Source organism: Petaurus breviceps, unplaced genomic scaffold (assembly GCF_028583685.1).
Source record: "Petaurus breviceps papuanus isolate PSGF00001 unplaced genomic scaffold, PetGlider_PUasm1.0 164, whole genome shotgun sequence".
NCBI lineage: Eukaryota > Metazoa > Chordata > Mammalia > Diprotodontia > Petauridae > Petaurus > Petaurus breviceps.
The window spans coordinates 11,564,728-11,581,639 of record NW_027185735.1 but is presented as its reverse complement, the minus strand read 5'-3'; the positions used below and the strand labels follow the sequence as shown (position 1 = coordinate 11,581,639).

Here is a 16,912-nt window from a genome sequence, read left to right as displayed (position 1 = left end):
TGCCATTGTGCTTGGTCCTTCATGTCCTAGGATATGCTAGGATATCCTTCAGCTATATTACACTGCTCCTTTAAAGTCCTTTTCAGATGGAACAGTTTCATATACAATGGCAGAAAAAGTAGGTTTTTGTATAGAGGAAAATATTTATATTGGCAAAAGATATAAGATATTGCCACTATTTACAGATGCACATTTTGATGCCTAAAAGAAATAGGAAAAGAAATTTATCATGATAAAAACTACTAACATATTGTATAAAAAACCTAGCTTTAGGACGGTATTTGAGCAATTTGGGACAGAAAATGAAGTGTGGTATAAATATAAAGGCTCAAGTCCTCTTGTGAACAATGTAGAATGATACTTCATTTGTGTGGTGATAAATTGATGTTATAAAGAGTTAGAGAAAGATTTATTGAAAATTAGAGAAATATGAAATGTTAAGAATGATTCCTCAGCTCATTTGCATATGACTTTTATATGTAAGGTAAAACTAAAAAAATGAGAAATTGTATAGAGAAAGACTAAGGAATAATTTTTAAAAGAATTGATTTGACAAGGGAGATTTCATAAGCTGTGAGTAACTAAGAGTCAGGAGGTTCTCATTTAACTATTGAAATATATAGGTATAGGAAGAAAAATTGAGAGTGAGAAGAAGAAATGAAAGAAACAGCAGAGATGAACTGTGTGTTAAAGCTGTGGCAGTTAGAAGCAATCAGTTGACAGAAGGCTCCAGCTGAGTGGTTCCTGACTGGTAGAAGAATTAGCTTCACTGGCCAAGAGATTCAGTGACAACTGCTTCTTCACCCCACCTAGAACTGGAGAGTAGTAAAGTTTCTCATAAGGGCTTGTTGCTCTCTGCTATCTCCTCTAGCTTGAGAAGGAAAAACAGAAGGAGTTTTGCAGCTGCTTTGCTCTCCTAGTGAACTGGCTAGGTTTATTTGTCTGACTTAGCGTGAACTGTGTTGCTGTGAGTGTGATTGCCTTTCAGATTGGATGATGCAGCATCTAAGTAAGTATATGGTCTATGGCTGGTATAGTCTATAAATATAGTCAGTTTATGATGCAGTTCTCTGACTTAAAGAAAATTGCTATTCATATTGAGATAACGCTTTTAAATATCCTTTAAGAACAATTTTAGTTTTAGAATTTGTAAATACTATAGCCAAGTAAAAAATTGAAGAGAATTTGTCCAGCTGAAGAGTGGTAAGAATAAACGGTGATCAGAGAAGCAGTTTTGTGTGGTTCAAATATTCCTAAATGGAAAATAGTTTATCATATTGTTTGGAAAACTTATTAGTATGCTATTTAAATCTAGCTTTATATGATTAGAGTTTGTTTGAACCCAGAATGCCTCCCTGAGTTTAGTAACTCTCCAGGAATGCCAGAGAAGGCTTTAAGGAATTTCGGGTTCCCCCAAGTCATGGTTCCATTCAAAACATTTATGTTTTAGGCCCACTCACCCAAGTCTTATTTTGAGTCCACCCAACCTTATATTTTGACTTCCCCTTGGGTTTTGGCTTTCCTCAATTTTTATTGAATGACTAAGTAGAAAATCAAAGAGAATTTTCCCAGCTGAAGAGTGATAAGGATAAATGATCAGAGATGCAGTTTTGTGTAATACACATGTACTTGAAAAGTTCAAAGCCTGCAGTCCAGAGCTATGAGTTAATCTGAGAGCATAGATTTTCCTTCCTCATGTGCTGTTAAGTCTTTCTAAGTGTGTGCCCACTCTTAACCAGAGATATTCTGTGCATTTTTGGGAGAGTGTGATTTAGATTTACATGTGCATTGTGGTATGTTTTATTATTTATATGTTACTTTTTCATATATTGGTATCTATTCTGTTATTCTTTTATATTTTGTTACAGAAGTGGTTATGTTTAGAATCTAAAAGTTATTATTATACTAATTGTGTAAATATCACATACCAGATGGGTGCATTTCTTACCCAATAAGTGACTTTTTCAATAGGCAGGAAAACACATGAGGTAGGGATAGAGGGGATAAAGAGCTGAGTGGGAGAAGTATATTTTCTCTTAAGAGGGTTATGCCTGATGGGGTTCAGGCTATGGGAATGTAATGTAATGTAATGCCAAGGAAAGGCAACTTCCCAAGGTTCAGAATACCAGCATAGGTGCTCTCCATTTTATTCAGTGACCAACCAAGAACAGAGAAGATCAAAACATGACATCATTCAAAATACAGCATTTACTTTACTAAGTGTGATTAAATAATCTCCAAGTACTACCCCACCCCAGGACCTTCCATTCATTCCATCAATTACAAAGTCCCTGTTCTAAATACTACTCCACCCCTAGGCTGTACCTTCATTTAGTCCACCACAAAGCCCCTCTTCTCAAATGGAGATTAGTTTCCAATCTAAGTAAAGTGCATTCATTTGTTCAACCATAGAACACAAAAAAGTCAAAAGTTCCCCACCCCTGGATCACAAATTGAATCTACCCCAGAGTTACAACAAGTTTAAGCACAGCACTTAATACCCAAAGAGAGGTCTTTTCTTCATCTTGACATGAGGCAAGTTCTCAGCAACCTTTGTTCCTGGGGAGACAAGGCTTAGCAAGGCCACAAGATACGTTGCCAGTCTCTTCATTAATTCATCCTCTGTCTGCAAAACAGTCCTAGAACCCCTGAAAACATTAGCAAAACCCTCTCCCAGGATTTCTGTAAACATACAACAAGAAAATCCTTCTTCAGGGCTTCTGAACCAACAGCAAGGTTCCCAGACCCCTGCAACAACAGCACTGTCCTTCACCAGTGGACAGTATTCACTCTCTGTCTGCAGGACAGTCTCAGGAGCTCTTAGCCAACAGCCAGGTTCCAGGACTTCTTCAACAAAAGGACTGTCTTTCACCAGTGGACAAATCTGGCAAAACAACATCAAAACAGACAGACAAAGTACCAGCAAAACAGCCATGTCTCCTCAGTCCTTGGCAGCTCTGGGGGCAGGTCTCAAAAGTCCAGGGCAATTCAAAGTGTCCCTCAGCAATCCTCTCAGTCTCTCTCTCTGCCTCCACGAGGTGCTGCTTCCACAAAGTTCTTCTGCCTCTCTCTTGTGTCTCTCCAAATCTAAGTCACCAGCTCCTCCCAGTTCAGGACTTTCTTTTCACATCAACAAGTCCATCCCACAGGTGGGATTAACAAGCTCTGGGTTTTAACACAATCAATTTGAAAACCAAGCCAATACAGGGGGATCTTTATATTCCATTACTATCACAGGGAAACCCCTTGAACTCTGACTGAATCTTCCTATTTGATGAAGCATTTGCCTGAGGCCACAAGCCTTTCATTATTGCTAGGCCCAAATCTTTGTTGCTCTTAACCTAGTCTAGCCCTCCATTGTCCAGCTATTTCCCACCCTTGATACTATCAAAATATCTATACCCAAATCTGATACCCTTATACTAGCCTAGCCCTCCATTGTCTGTCATCTCCAGGCAGCCTTCATCTATTTCCCATCCTTAATGTCATTACTGGAGTCTGATCTCAGTCCCCTCAAGAGCCTCCTTAGACTCCTCAAGACTCTTCCCAAACTCCTCCTCTAGACCACCCCTAGATCCCTCCCACAATCTTTCTGTATATAAGATGCATTTTGCCTCCATAAAGGGGCTGAGATTTCAATCTAGTGCAGACTCACTGTGTCAGATTAATCTGGCCTGTTTGTCAATACAAGCTTCACATATACTTAGGCTCCTTAAGAGTCTACCCATTAATATGAATCTTTAATAAACTTTGCTTTTCCTTAGCAGAGAGAAGACTTGAGTTGAATTCATTTGGCAGGACCTGGTGTGTTGGTATTTTGGGAACTCGAGCACCCCTAAACCTTAAACCTCAAAACCTGAGAGAGTTTCAATGTGACCATATGGTAGTGATCTATTCCTGGGACAGTGTGAGGGCACATCCCAGAGAATGGTTGATGTGCCACGATGTAAGGTGTGAGACCCTAAATAGAGTGGGGTGTTTATACCCACCTACAAAGCCATGTATGATTACATAAACATTCAAATAGCTTGAGAAAAAAAATTTAAGATAGCAAAACAAAGGAGTTAAGATCTAATGAAACTTCCTGGATCTAATGAAATTGTTTCTAGATTTTATTCTGTTAAATTTTAGAGAACTCCAGCAAAGTGACTTTTATCTTTTGACCTTTTCAAAGATGGTATCTATATAAAACTGGAAAATTTACTATGGAGACTGACTTCTGGTGTTCAGTTTACAATTTCTCTAAGTGTACACCTATTAACTGAGTTTATATGTCTTTGGATAAAGCTGGTCATCCACTTTTGTTTATCTGTACTTTGTCCACTTCATTTAAAGTAAATCCTCGCCACTAAGTGGCTCCCCTGTCGTCTGGTTAGCTTTGCAGTTTTCTTTCTCTAACTGATACCTCCTTCAGTTTTATTCCCCTTAGCCTGCTTTTGTTTGTCTTCCACTCAGCCTTCCTTGTCTGTTTGTGCCTGGTCCTTCCCAGGATGTGACTGAAGGGAAATGGCTATACATGGCTGAAGGGAAACTGATGAACATCTTATATGCTAGCCTAGAACAGCAGGGTTTGTAGGAAGAGAGAACCAGTATTGTACAAATATGGTCTTTACCCTACATCAGTGATCTCCTGAATGAGGAATGTGTCCCCAAGATGCAAAAAATGACCTATGGGAGAGCTTGGAGGAAATATCAGAACCTCTATTTCTATATATTTTTTTACCTAAAAATAAATAATATTCATAATATTTCATATTGAGCATAGTTCTGATGCCCTCATTTGGTCTGTATATCAGACTCCTCATGTGCATGTACACAGAAGTCACCCAGAGGTATGGAAGGGTTGGCAATCCTTCATTCTGTATATTTGGTGGCGGGTGGAGGGGGAAGAATCTGAGGCCTCAAGGCCTCTAGATCCTTGGGTGCAGCTTTTTGACTGAGCATACATATATATATATAGAATAAATCTTTTATTAAGGGGATTTGTTTTATGAAGTTTGGATTCAGTCAAAGGGTTGTACTTGAGGACCTAGAGGTCCACAAGTGACCTCAAGACCACAAGTTCCCTACCCCTGGATACCCTCTTAGCCTATTATAAAGCATTATTTTACTTGCTCAGACTTAAGTGAATTTTCAGATTATATTATCCTAGTTTTAAGTATTAAAAATAAATTGAATTTAGAAGCAGTCTTCTGAATCACTTTATTATAACATTAAACCAAGATATTAAAAAATAAGGAAGCATATTCAATCATATTGCTTTCGCTAAGATGGTAATAGTAACATTTTAGTTTTATTACGAATAGTATTATAATAAAATATTATTAACACTATTTTAGTAGAAGCAAAATAATTTTAATATTAAGTAAAATAATTATTGTTAAAATAATTTCTCATTCTTTAAAAGTTATATTTGTATATATTTTATAATATACATATTAGTTCAGTGATATGTATATGTATAATTTATTTACAAATATATATATTGGGGGAGTATATGCTTAAATGGTTTTTACTTATAAGAGTGCCCAATCAAAAGAATTTGGAGACTACTTGCCTAGAGAATTAAGAAGGGGATAAAGCTTAGGGTGAAAAAATGTATTAGTAAGAGAGCTAAAAACTTAAAACCAATAGATACATATGAGTTTATGGGAGAAAAATATAGTTCCAGGCAAGATATGCTGTTAAAAGACTAGGAACAGTTTTTACTCAGCTTATTTTTGTCTGCCATCTGCTAAATATGATGTTGCATGAGGCCAGACAGTACAGCATTCCATTCAAAGGACTTATCATAGGCTCCATAAGATTTAGAGATGCAAGCAGCCCTAAAGACCCTCTACTCCATCCTTTTCCCATTTGATGGATGATTTTCTTAAGGAGCCAGGATGAATTTGAATCTAGAGACTCTGGCACCAACCCCATAGAAGTTCAATAAACCAGGAACAAGCACGAGGAAAGTGTGGGAATATGTTAGTGTATATGGAGCTACAATGTGGGAAGTCAGTGATAGATGGGGCAGAAGGTTATGGTATACTCATTGAACTGATACATGGCTCTGAATGAGAATTTTCAAGAGTTAGAGGAAAAGTAAAGAGTAAGCATGAGGAAATAATAACGAAGTAGAAAAGGAAGAGGCTTGTGAAATGTGAAGGTCAATTTGGAAGTGGGGGGTGGGAACAGAGAAGAATTGCTGGAAGGAAGGAGCAGAAGAGGAAAGGAAAGAAGCAGGAAGGTGCTTTCTCTTACGCAAAATGAACTTGTATTAGAGTATCCTTATATTGGATAAAAACTACAAGTAAAAACACACACACAAACCCAAACTGTAGCAACCACTTGAATCAAAATTTCCAAATGTCTCTTATCCTGATATGGGTCTGATGAAGGTAAGAGCATTAATTGCTGTCTTGGAGCAGAAATTTCCAGGAGTGATAGATTGCCAGCTGCTCAGCTGGCAGCTGTTGTTTTTAGGAAATCTGAATTCCTTGGTTTATTATAGAAAAGAAAAGAAAATCCCCCCAGTGGATTTTTTCTATTTTAAATCATGTTTGTTTACATTTTAAAATAGCTCAAATTCTATTATAATATTACAATGAAAACATCTGTATAATGACCACAATAAACACAAAGAAATCTCACACTGACAGGCTGTACTCTGATTGAGCAATCTTTACTTTAGAGAACTGATTATAAAAATATTTCTGTTCTCTCAGCAGAGAGGTGATAGTCAGACATGGCTGAGGTATTAATATGTTTGACTTAATTGTATTTTTTGTTACAAGGGAGGGTTCTGGGCTTTAGAGAGGGGGCATTTATTGGGAAATAATGTCTATAGCAAAAAAAATCAATGAACATTTACTATTTTAAAAAATATCCTTTTTCATGGAAGGTGAATCAGTGTGGTATATCAATCAATCAATTTATTAAGTACTTACTAAGTCAGTGACCAACAAAAATAAAATGCATAATGTGATTTCATGCCCATAGTCTAGGTGGCACAGTAGATAGAGTGATTGTCCTGGAAACCAAAAGTTGTTGTTCAGTCATGAACCTATTTGGGATTTTCTCAGTAAAGATACTGGAATGATTTGCCATTTTCTTTTCCAGCTCATTTTACAGACAAGGAAGCTGAAGCAAACAGGGTTATGTGACTTATCCAGGGTCACACAGCTAATGTTTGAGGCCAAATTTGAATTCAGGAAATGAGTCTTCCTGACTCCAGGCCTATCTCCTGAGCCACTGGAAAAAAATCAAATTCTGAGTTTAAATCTGACCTCGGACATTTATTAGCTTTGTGACTTTGGATAAGTCACTTAACCTCTACAAAAATATATCCAAAATAAATACGTGGATTTTCTTTTTCAAAGCAATTTGTTGTATTTAAAAATATTTTGGTTCCTTGCTTTAATGAATGTCGTGAGCTGCTCAGTGTCCAGTACTTAGTATGATTTGGAGATGTGAATAAGAAATGACCAGGCCATGTGGGTAGTTCAAGGAAGAACGATGAACTCCATTTATTGGTTCTTAGGACAAGGTTTTTATAGAGCAAAGAGACAAAGGAAGGGAACTCAAGTATTGATATCGTTACCTTAGTCTGTCATATCCTGGAAGTAGCATGGCAGTAAGGGCTTTTGTCTCTAGGTGCCAGAACGTCTTAGGAAAAGTCAGTTAACTCCTTCCATGTGCAGTCACATTACAAAGGATGCTCCTGAGAGCTGGCTCCTGGGCCTGAAGCCAAAGGAACATCATCAAGTACATCTGCATAGGAACTGACCACTGAAGAATTCAGATATTTTGGTTTTGAACAACTAAAGTCTTGGGGCAGAGCCTGTTGGTCTCAGAACTCAAACAACATCCTTATAAGTGTAACCCATATCAAAAGAACTCAGGAGCTAACTTGACTAACTTGAGGAAAAGTCGCATCTCAAAGAGGTCTTTGATATTTGGGTCCACTGGTATCAAGGTATCTGAGTTCTGGGATCAAACCTCTTTGGCTCCCAACAAATGAATGTTCCTAAGAAGTATGAAATTACTTCTCACAATAGAGAAGTGTTATTATTAGTCTCCTAATAATAATTTATAAGTAGTATTTATATAGTGCCTGCATGCAGCAGACTAGAAGCGGTGTGGAGGTGTGGGCCTAGGCAAAATAAGAGTATTTTTCATTGTAGGAAATAAATACCTGACCTACACTTCATTCATATTGTACTTTCTTACTCCCATCTTTTAGGGAAACTTAGATATGAGTTAAATACCTAAGAGAATGTAGGTTTAAGAAGCCATGGGGTGTGAGAAAACGAAATCTAGAACCCATATCATCAGAAGCAAGATCCCCCAGAACTGAATCCAACACGCCTCAAAGAAGGGTTCCTTAAGGAGTATATCTCTCATATAGTTCCTCCTCCCTTGAGGCCAGCAGCAGTTCCTTAGATTAGAACTGCATATGTAGGTGTGGTCTCCTCTAACAGAAGGTAAGCTTCTTGAGAGATTTTCAGTCATATCTCCAGCACCTAGCATGGTGTCTATCCCAAAGGAGGTGCTTTATAAATGAGTATTGATTGAATGACATTTGACTAATATACTCCTGTGCCCCAGAAGCCAATGATGGTATTCACAGTGAAAAAAAGAATGGTGCAGATAAATTAATCCTTTTTGGAAGAAATGGATGGTAGGACTTTTGTTGTTTCTTCTTTAGGGATATCTGCATATGAACCCTGCGAAGGAACTGGCCTGTGAGCAGTCACAGAAACTCCACACCTTGAGAACATCAAAGAAAAGGGAGACTTTGCAAAGGAACGTGAAAAACAAACAAGGTATAGTAGAAAGCATTTACTAGAATCAAGCCTGGCCTATTTAATTTACTGGAGATTTGTTTCTGGATGTTGCTCTGTGCACCTACATATCTAAATCAGATACAAGTTTCTAAGAATATAAACCTAATTCTGTATTTTCAGAAAGAGTATTTAGCACAGTTAATCAATTACAGAATCTTGCCAGGAAAAATACCACCGCACCACAAGAAAACTTCATTACAGATTTCCTAAAATTTAAAAAGTTGATAGATCCCTAGTAAAAATGGATTAAACAAGCAACTTACTGTAACAAAGTACAAATTTTTAAAAAGACTAATTAAAAGCTCATGGCATCTTTTTTTTTCTTTTTGGAGGGGGGAAGGTAGGGCAGTTGGGATTAAGTGACTTGCCCAAGGTCACACAGCTAGTTTTGTGTTAAGTGTCTGAGGCTGGATTTGAACTCAGGTCCTCCTGACTCCAGGACCGGTGCTCTATTCACTCTGCCTCCCATCTGCTCCCTCATGACATCTTTACAGAATGTACATCATTAGAGAACTTGGCAAGAAATGGAGGGAAAAGGGTGCTTGAGGGCAGTGTCTTGAGCATACCAGGAAACAATGTTTAATTTATTTGTTCCTTGTCAAGTAAATGAGAAGGGTTTTCTAAGCAATAAGGCTTATAGGTAGGACTGCAACCATATCGACTGAATGTGCTTTTGATATCAAAAAGGAATCAGATATCAAATGTTTTTAAGAAAAATCTCCAGGGGCGGCCAGGTAGCACAGCGAGTAAGAGCACCGGCTCCAGTGTTGAGAAAACCTGGAGATCGAATCCCGGGCTCAGACACTTAGCACCCACCCAGAAACACCTGGCCGTGTAACCTTGAGCAAGTTACTTAACCCCAATTGCTTAGGGGCAGCCAGGTGGCTCAGCGAGTAAGAGCACCGGCTCCAGTGTTGGGATGACCTGGATCAAATCTGGGCTCAGATACTCAGCACCACACCCAGAAATAACTGGCCGTGTAACCTTGAGCAAGTTACTTAACCCCAATTGCTTTAAAAAAAAAAAAAAAGAAAAATCTCCAAACACCAACAAATGTTCCTCTGATGCCTCTCCTCCTCCCAGTCTGAAAACACAATGATTTTTCATTCCTTTCATTCCAAATGTTTTAAAAATCCATTTCCTGTTGCTCTCCCTCCTTGATCTTGGTTTTCTGTTTTGTTTTTTTTGGTGAGAATTTGTGAAGTTCTTTTGTAGGAGTGTTAAGTATAATTCACATTTGGACTAATGTGCTTAAGATCATTGAGAACATATGTTGTTGTAGCCTGCTCAGAAATAAACAGGGAGAGAGCTCCCTTTGTTCTTCCTTCTCAGTTGCATCTTCCTAATCTATATAACATATGACTGAAATGGGAAAAAAAAAAAACCTATTTAAAACATCCTATACATAACCAAAGAAGGCGATGAGGATTATTTACTATGCAAAAATATTACTGCCTTCCCATGTAACTCGAGTTTTTGAATTGATGTTTAATCCTTTTTGACAGAAACCCAGAAAAATGAAATGAAATAAAATTGAATTTAAAAAGTTTTGGAGTATAGCCAATGTAGCAATGCTTTTTCGTTTTCTTTTTCTTTTTTAACAGTAGTTTTGTTTTTCTTGCTTTCTCAGTTCAGGGAGGGAGGGGCAGGAAGGAGAGAATGAGCATCCTAGTGAAAATAAAACAAAATAAAATGTGCAGAAATGCAGAAAATATAATCAAGAAAAACTATAAAGACTTCAGATAATTTCAGTGGTGTGGAGAGACAACATCTAACAGTGGGCAGAAAGCTGACCTTGGAGTCAAGAATGACTGGGTTCAAATGCTACCTCCAGTGCCTGCCTCTCTCCTACCCTCCCCCACAATTCTTAAAGGCACTAAGCTGCCAAGAAAGTGCTCACTTCTTTTAATAGAAGAAGCTTTACCAGTAACTCCCTAACCAATGAAATTATAGGGCCAGAAAAAAAAATTCCACTAGTGCTAAAAATAACACTCACACAGTGAAACATTACATTTTAACATAATTTAAAGTTATATCCTAATTATATTTTTCTCTTCAATAGAATGCATGTTATTAGGTTGTATGTCCAAAGTCTCCCATCTAGAGGATAAAATAAAGTTTTACTTCATTCCTTAGTATTAAAAAATTTTAATACTCTCTTTAAAACATTTTTAAAATAAAATATGTTCTATTGCAATATGTTAGTGAGATGAAAAGAGTAATTATAGGGATCTGAAAAAGCAAATTATCTTTGTTAGGCCTCTATATTTATATACTTATTTCAAATGCCTATTATTTCACTAGTGTGAGAATTTCTTTCTCCAAAACAGATTATAATCTCTCGATGACTTGGCAGAGAGTCTTTGAAAGGTCCTAAGGCTGAAAAGTTTATTGCCAATCTGGTGATGAACCTTTCCACACTTTGCCAGACTGGTCTTAGAACTAAAAAGTCACTACCAGGGTGTAAGGGTTATGGGATTTAAAGATCTTCCATGCCCCATTGGACTTGCTGACGTAGCAGGAAGGGGCGGAGCAAGAGGAAGCAGAAGCCAAACTAGCGTTCCTGCGGTGGCTGGTGGTGGTGGCGACGGCGGCAGCAGCAGCAGAGGTGGTGGCAGCAGCAGCAGAGGCAGCGGCAGCGCGAAGCCCTTTTTGAGTTAGCCAGAATTTCTGCTAAGGACTCCTGCTGAGGACTGCCAGGGGCCGGAGCTGCTGGGAGCGCACTTCCTGGACGCTGGGTGGTTGCTGTGAGTGGGGAAAGGAGGACCTTTGCCTGAGGTAGCCTGTTCTGTTTTAAAGGCTTGAAAATGTGGGTGCTTTCTACTTTATCTACCTGTGCCAATGTCATAACTACTCTGATGGCTTTCACTTTCTGGTTTTGGGACTCAGTCTTTTGGTATCTTAATAAATTTTCTGGTTTATTCCCCCATATGGCAAGCATGATGTATTTTGTGATGGATAATTATATCAGCATATCTGTAATCTCCATAGGCATTGTGAATATGGCATTGCTGATACACAGGGGTGGGGAACCTGCAACTAGACCCATACTCAGAACTTTTTCATCTTGGTAAAGAACCTCCTGTAGCTCACACTATGGGGCATCTAATTTTAAGAGATCATCATCCACAAGATATCATTAGCACAAGGCTTTAAGGGAAATTATACTAAGAGATGTAGCATTGTGTAGTTATGGAGAACTAGTCTTGGAATCAGGAAGACCTGAGTTCCAGTCTAGCTTCATTCTAACTGCATCATCTTTTCAGTCAACCACTTAAACTCTCAGTGCCCTAAGCAACTCTCTCAGACTATAAATTGCAGAGAAGGTACCAACCGGCACAGGTTGAGGGGCTTTCCTCATTTGAGAGTTCCCTGTAGCAATGAAATCTTAGGCCAGCTCCCATCCAAAGCTTATATGTAAATAAGAATTATTAAAAATGACCCCCATTGGGGACAGCTAGGTGGCACAGTGAATAGAACACCAGCCCTGGAGTCAGGAGGACCTGAGTTCAAATCCAGCCTCAGACACTTAACACAAAAACTAGCTGTGTGACCTTGGGCAAGTCACTTAACCCCACCTGCCCTCCAAAAAAAAAATGACCCCCATTGTACAAAGAAATATTCTACAAGGATTTAAACGATTAAATCAGAGAGAATCTGGAAATAGCTTGGGCAAACTACAGGGATGATTCTTTCATGTCTGGTGGCCCACAAGTCTTTCTAATATATATGACAATGAGTGCATCCTAGACAACCCATTCCAAGATGTTATCCTAGGTTAGTCCCACCATTACCTTCTGCATCCAGTAGAAATTTGAGATGCCTAACAACTTCAAAAGTTATCCCCTGAGATGGAAACTAGGTTTAGATACACACGTGTACAAAATGTCTTTCTTCAGCAGAACCAATACCAGGTATTGGAATTCCTTTCTCTCTCTCGCTTTCCATGAACAAGTTACTTATAAAGTAGCAAGAAAGACATTAAGAGGCATTAATCTGAAAATTTGTTAGCATTCACTTGAGTCAGTGTGACATAGATGGTCATTGACTCAGATTCACATGCCACCTGTATCATCAACTGCAAATACTACAGATAAATAATCCATAGATTGATCATTGAAAGACAAAGTGCTTGAATCAGTGTATAGACCAAATTACTCTTCAAAGACAACCATTTAGAAAAGTGTTGGTTGCTTCTTATATATAGAACTCTATCATGAGTATATTGTCAACAGAACAGCTATTCAGAGTTGTTTTCCAGTAGTGATGACAGATTTGCACTAATCCATCTGTACTCTTTCACCTAATTTGGCATATCCATGAAATAGAGTAAAATTATGTTTCTATGAGAGGTAATTCTATCTAGTCATACACTTATTTATCTACATGCAATACATAAAATAATATCAAATGGCTAACTGAAAAAGACTGCCTTCTTAACCTTTACTGATCCATTAGTGACATTAGGCAGACATTAAATATATATTGCCTGGTGATGCATGATAGAATTTACTTCTATTTTTCTCTATGTGTTAGATATTATGAAGCATAGAGCAAGTATATATTACTACATATGATAACAAACAATTTCTACTTAGTTTTTAGCATTCCTAGATAAAATCATTGATAATTACTCTCTGTGTGTTCAGGTAAGACTGAAAATGCCTGTTTACCCATCTGTAAAATGAGGATAACGCTCATACCATCTACTTCATAGGTTTATTGTGAAGAAATTGCTTTATAAAATGTAAAAACCAATAAAATGTGAGATTATTGTCTTAATTATTAAATGCCCTTCACTTTTGGCTTCTTTGCAACTTAGACCAAATGGTGGAATTACTCTGTGCTTTATTTGCACACACACACAGATACACACAGACACACACACCCCAGAGAAACTCTTTCCATATTGCTGTAAACCAATTTGGTTGTTCTATTGTTTTCCAGCATATCAGTTTTTAAATTGGGGATGGCCAGTGCAAAAGCATGGAAATGGGAGAAGTGAGTCTTGTGTGAGGAACAGCTAAAAGGTCATGGCTGCACTAGAGTGTGGGAAGGGAAGCAATTTATACCAACACTGGAAAGGTATGTTGGGGTCAGATAGTGACAAATCTTCAAAGCTCAAATAGAAGAGTTTGTATTTGAGATAATAGTAAGCCATTGTAGATTATTAAACAGGGAAGTGACATAGTCACATCTGGGCTTTAGGAAAATCACTTTACTTTAATATAATTGTATGAAGAACGATGTATTAGAGAAGGGAGAGACTAGAGGTAAAGAAACCAATTAGGAAGCCATTGCAATATTCTAGATAGGATACTATAAGGCCTGAATTAGAGTAGCGATGGTGTAAGAAGAGAGGAAGATATGTTGGAAGGTAGAAAAGACAAGATTTGGTAACTAATTAGGAATGTGGAGAATGAGGGGTCAAGTGTAATAACAAGGTTGCAAATTTGAGAGACTATAAGGACAGTGGCGGTCTTGATTAAAATAAGAAAGCTTGGTAGAAGAAAAGGTTTTTAGGGGAAAAAATGAATTCTGTTTTGGACTTGTTGAGTTTGAGATGCCTATAGATCATCCAGTTCAGAATGTGACAAATAATGTTTATGATTATAACCTTGTGAAATAGAATAAGACCTATTGGTAGGTCTCTTCACTCCTGTCTTACTCTTTCATTATTTCTAGGGAATTTTCTTATTTTCCTGTTCTATAAAGTAATACTTTCATAGTTTGATTAGTACAGCACTAAATCTCTAAATTAATTTAGGTTATACTGTCATTTTTATTATGTTAATACAACCAAACCACAAACACATTTCTATGTATCTAATGCAGTTAAAGGGGTTCAGGGACCCCCCAAATACTGGAGTACTGGATGGAATCATCTGGAATGAATTCACAAACTCAAGCATTCTTCAAGTCAAGTTGGCAAAGGTTTATTGTAATGCCAATATGGTGGGCAGAGCTCCTTAAGGAACTTTAATTCCTTAAGGAACTTGCAATCTAATGGGAAGGATGCTAAAGTTTCTATCGGAAAAGCAGGGGATTATGTGGCAGATATGCTAATTAAGTGATAATTTACAACCTTGGTCACAGGCATCATTCATTATTGGAAACCAGGGGAAGGAGTTTCTCAGGGGTATATTTTTGGTCTGTTAGGTTTCTAGCAAGATAACTTTGAGATTTGATGTCTGTAGCTTTACCTTTGGATTGAATATGATAACTTTGAGAATTAATACATGACAATACTTCTTATGAGTAATTGCTAGGCATAGTGTCCTCGGGCTGGGGAGAAAACTGTCAGGGATAGTGTTTTGAAGCTAGGGAGAAATGTGATCTTGGAATTGGCGTCCAAGCACAAACACCCAAGCACCCCATCATATCTATTTGTCATTGTTTATTCTTGTAGTGTGTTTTGCAGTTACATTCATGTAAGTTCTGAATTGTACCCTAGATTTGGGGAGAACAAATTTCCAAGTATTCAGATAGGGTGATCCCAGCTGTGCCCCAGAGTACCAACATTGGGATAAGGTGGAGTGGGGTGCATTTCCTTTCATCCCCAACATCTTATATTTTCCCCCCTCTCTTACCCAGACCTGGAACACCTCCCTTCTAGGGCCCATGTTGCCCAATTTAGAGGACTTATCTTCCTGGAGTCCTCCAGCCCTTCCTGCCTCCTTCTGGGAGATGGAAGATCTAGTATCACAGGCCTATGTGAATGGTGGGGGTGGGGGTGTCAATCAGGACTTTCTGGGAGAATGGCCACATAATCTCTTGACATGACTACCCTGATGATAAACTATCTTTAGGTACTTTCATTTGTAACCCTCTCACTCTCTTTTAAAACTTCTACAGTTGGCTTCCAACCTCATCATTCAACTGAAATTCCCTTCTCCAAAGTTAGTCATGATCTCTTAATTTCTGAATCTAAAGGTCTTTTCGTATCCCCAATCTTCTTGACTTCTGAGCAGCATTTAATAATTTTTCCTCTTGGATACTCTTTCCTTCCTAGGTTCTAAGTTTGCCCATGTTTCCTGGTACTGCTTCCACCTATATGTCCATTCCTCAGTCTCTGTTGCTGGATATTCCTCCTTGTCATGTCCACTAATCGTGAATGTTCCCCAAGCCTTTGTCCTGGGCCCTCTTCTCTTTTTGCTCTAAACTTTCTCATATAGTGATCTTACCATCTCCCTTTGGGTCAGTGATTATTTCTAAATCATTTACATGTTATTCAGCCCTAGACTCTCTCCTAAGCTATAGTGCTGCATCATCAGATTTGGACATTTTAAATTTAATATGCCATAGAAACTCACTATTTCTTCCCCACCCTATCAATCCCTCTTTGAAGTTTCTGTATTTCTGTCAGAAGCATGACTATCTTTCCAGTCATCTGGCTGCACAACTTCAGCATCATCCTCAACTCTTCATTTTCTTTTATTCCACATGTCCAATTAGTTCTATCTTCATAACATCTGTCTACTCACACCAGTCTGGTGCTGGCTCCTATCGACTCTCATCTGAACTACTGAAAGAACCTTCTGATTTGGTCTCTTTGCCTCAAGTCTCTTCCCCCTCTAAGACATCCTCCACTTAGCTACCAAAGTGATTTTCCTTAAAGTGTAGATCTGACCATGTCACACCTGTTCAGTAAACTCCAGTGGTTCTCTGGTACTTCAGGAATAAAATATAAAGTCTTCTGTTTGGCATTTAAAGCTCTTCATAACCTGTCCCTTTTAATGCAATTCAATAAATACTATTAAGTGCCTACTATGTGCCAAGCACTGAGAATACAAATAAGAAAAAGAAACACTGTCCCTGTCTTCAAGGAGCTTATAATCTAATTGAGGATGAAAACATACAAAAGAATTTGGAAAGCAGGGGATTGGAAACACCATTCTTCTTATACTTTACTCTCCTCCATGAAGTCCAGGATCCAGCCACACTGGATTACTTGCTGTTCTTTTTTTATTTTTTTTTAAGCAATCGGGGTTAAGTAACTTGCTCAAGGTTACACGGCCAGTTACTTCTGGGTGTGGTGCTGAGTATCTGAGCCTGGATTCGATCCCCAGGTCATCCCGACA

At 38.1% G+C, this 16,912-nt stretch overlaps 1 long non-coding RNA gene across 1 annotated transcript; it reads left to right on the top strand.

Moving 5' to 3' along the window:
* The first annotated feature begins 790 nt into the window (after nucleotides 1-790).
* On the top strand, nucleotides 791-13,608 carry LOC138156850 (uncharacterized). The gene is made up of 3 exons (XR_011167233.1): nucleotides 791-1,009; nucleotides 8,693-8,810; nucleotides 11,162-13,608. It is a non-coding gene; the product is annotated as an uncharacterized lncRNA (long non-coding RNA).
* The last annotated feature ends 3,304 nt before the right edge of the window (nucleotides 13,609-16,912 follow it).